Source organism: Cavia porcellus, unplaced genomic scaffold (genome assembly GCF_034190915.1).
Source record: "Cavia porcellus strain 051 isolate PalLab524CR breed Dunkin Hartley unplaced genomic scaffold, mCavPor4.1 scaffold_10, whole genome shotgun sequence".
In the NCBI taxonomy this organism is placed as follows: Eukaryota; Metazoa; Chordata; class Mammalia; order Rodentia; family Caviidae; genus Cavia; species Cavia porcellus.
Genome location: NW_026947493.1, coordinates 43,034,204 through 43,037,546, shown reverse-complemented (window position 1 = coordinate 43,037,546; position 3,343 = coordinate 43,034,204).

Here is a 3,343-nt window from a genome sequence, read left to right as displayed (position 1 = left end):
TGCCTGTCAGCTGCTGAGAAGCTTGGCCCTCGCAGCCAGGCCCTCAGGGTCTGAAAACAATTCTATTTTCAGTCTCTGACTAGCTCTTCAGCCCTCACTCCTGTCTTGAGCTGCCTGAGTCACTTTTCCCCATGGCCAGCTCTGCTTCTTTCTGAATGGAGTGGGTAATCATAACACCATATGTTACAGGAACAATTCACAGTTTACAAAGCTCTTTTCTGCAGCAACTCACTTCAGATCTTTCACCAGCCTGTGAGGTTGACTGGGTAGGTAATTCAATTCATGTCCAAAGTTGAGGCAAAACAGAGGTTCAAAGAAACTCAAGTAGTTTGACCAACATATTCTGTCTCTGTCTCTGTCTCTGTCTCTGTCTCTCTGTCTCTCTCTGTCTGTCTCTGTCTCTCTGTCTGTCTCTGTCTCTCTGTCTCTGTCTTTGTCTCCCTCTCTGTCTCTCTCTCAGGACTGGGTCTCAAGCTTCTTGCCCATGAGTCTGGTACTCACTCATTCTTACCATCCTACACGGTCCACGGAGGTCCATGGTTATTAGATTGAGTAGTGAGATTGTTCAGGACCACCTGTAAGGACCATTTCATATCTCCTTCATAAAAGACATATGCTTCTGGTTAGTTGCATTTTGAATTTTATAATGCTCATGGGGGATAAGTAAGGCTCTGGTCCAAGTGGAAGATGTAGTTTGTAGTTTCCTACGACTTAAGCACCCAACTTTTCCCTCTGTCAGCCCTATATACCTCCTTTCATCTTACCTTCCATTTGCTGGGAAAACCTTGTCTCAGGCTGAGGATGTGGCTCAGTGATAGAGTGCTTGCCTAGTATGTGCAAAGCTCTGGATTCAATCCTCTGAACTTCAAAAGGAAACAAACAAACAAACAAAAAATGAAAAGCTCATCTCTATTCTACTTACTCTAAGCCTTAGAGCCTTACATATAAGTGACTGACGGCAGTGGAGAGGTAACACCTCCATACCTTGTTCTACCTAATATTTATATGGTTAATATTTCAGCTTACAAGACAGGTACATTCAAATACATTGTGTCTAGGAGGACATCTAAAGTGTTAACTGCTGGCAGAATATGGACAAATTATCAATTAGAACAAAGATGGGTTACAGTGCTGGGTGAGAGCCCTGAGACCCCTCTCCTCCACTGTGTCAGGTATTACCCATAGGTGTTGGTCTACAAGAAGGTTAGCAAGAGTCCCAAGGGAGGGCTGAGCAACCAGGGCCAGAAAGTGGAGGTGTTTGGGGGAAATTCTGGGCATTAGCCATTACTACCCAGTAGAGAAGTGCTCTAGTGTTTTTATGCCTGTGCATATTCGTGCCTATTTGGCAGCCTGATTGATTTTTTTTAGGACATTTAGAGAGAGATGTCACATTTTCACCTTGGTTACTGAGGAAACAGAGTCTCTATAATGTCCTGCAGTATCTCAAGCTCTTTTATCCAGAATTCAGAGCACTGGGGACCCTAAATTGCATGGAGGAGGTAGGAGTCTGTGCAGGCCGAGGATACTGCGAAGGCTCAGGTTCCATCAAGGCTCTTGGTATAGGGAAATCAGTAAAAAAACAGAAAGATGTGAGTGTGTGTGTGTGTGTGTGTGTGTGTGTGTGTGTGTGAAGGTGGCATAGTGGCACATCACTGACAAATTGCCTATTTTCACTCATGGTTCAGTTCCAGCCCTGAGTGACATTAAGAGGTGATCTCCATAGTTTGTAGTGCCTCTAGTTCTTTATTATGCCTCTTGTCCTTTATTTGAATATTGTCACCTGGAGAATGTGGTCACCTCTAGAGCACTACTTGTGGCATTTGTAATTCTAGAAAATTCTGTGTCTTAAAAGAGTCTTCCCAGCCCCCAACAAATACCCAATTGCTTGGTTGGGCAGAATTCCCAGCCCAGTGGAGTCTGACATGAGCCAGAGTTAGTTAACATTAAAGTGAATTTCTCATAGAAGAAAACCTGTGACTCAGGCAGTTGAATACATAACTCTGCTTTTCTGTGGACAGAGACCCCAAATGCTGGTGAGCATTTGTCCAGAACTCCAGGTCCCCCTGTGTATTTGAGGCTGGTAGGACCCTGATACCCTATCCTTCTGGAAAAGCACAGGTCTCCTTTTGCTAAGTAAACCCCTGGTCTCTTGGGAAAAGAGGGATTCATCATGGCATCTGTGCCCAAAAATGGGAACTCAGCACTTGGGGCTCCAGGACTGTCTAGGTCTTGAGAAGCTGGGGTTGGGGGAACGTTCAAAGGGCCAGGGGGGACTGAGCTCCTCTACAGCCCCACAAGGGGACAGGAACATGACCGGCACAGGCTCAGCTACTCTCAGTGGTGGTCCTGAGTGTCAGGTTCCTTCTCCTACTTTTCCCAACTCCACTGCTCCCTCCCAACAAAGCATGTTAATAGCTATAAGTCTTGACTCAGTCCAATATGACAAAATAAAAAATAAGTGTCCAGGCACATGGGTTGATCTGAAAAACAAGCTCTCTTTCCCTATGCATCATCATAATATATTTGACACAAACCTCTTGGAGAAGGCTGGCATTCTGATAAGAAGTTAAAAACAGCATGCAAATTCTAATCCTTAAGAGAATCATCTTTGCCTATATGTTCCCTTACTTGTCCTTCGGTCTATGCCAATTTAATGTCAGAGACAACATGTCACATGATTTCTTTTAAAATTGGGCTCTGGCTAGTGCTGCTTTTCCTACCCACTGCCCATCTGCCAGCTCAACAGGCAACCTTGGTGCTGGGTGGGGTGGGAGCCTTGCCAGGGAGTGCTAAGTAAGAACTGAAATATTTGACTGGCCTTGGTCCTAACAGAGGCAATTTTATTACCCTAAATGTCCTGAAAATCTTGTTGCCTCTGGCGCAAGAAGCTTCCAAGCTTGATCATTCCATCTGTAGCGAGCCTTGGCGTCCTTCTGCAAGTGGCTGTGACATGAGTCACTGAGGCAGTCTCCTTGAGGCTGAACACTAGGTGGGCACACAGGAGGATGCCTGCATTTTTCTTCATCAGGAGGGAGAGGCCAGCAAGCTTGGGATGGCCACTGGGCTCTCTGAGGTTTGCGGTGCAGACCATGGGGTCTCATCAGAAGGAAAGAGGGCGATCTCTGGGAGGATGGGCAGTCCAGCCTGAGGCCTGTTAGCAGAGGCTCTGGTGGTAACGGCTGGGAAGCACTTGTAATATCAAAACCAGATATCGCCTTAGGATGGAAACAACATGCTGATTCTTTCTTACCATTTCTCTCATTTCCAGGGTCAATGAGATCCAGTACACAATTCTTTCCCTTTGTGAAAATCTTCCTCTCATTCAATGAGGGAGTCTCAGACA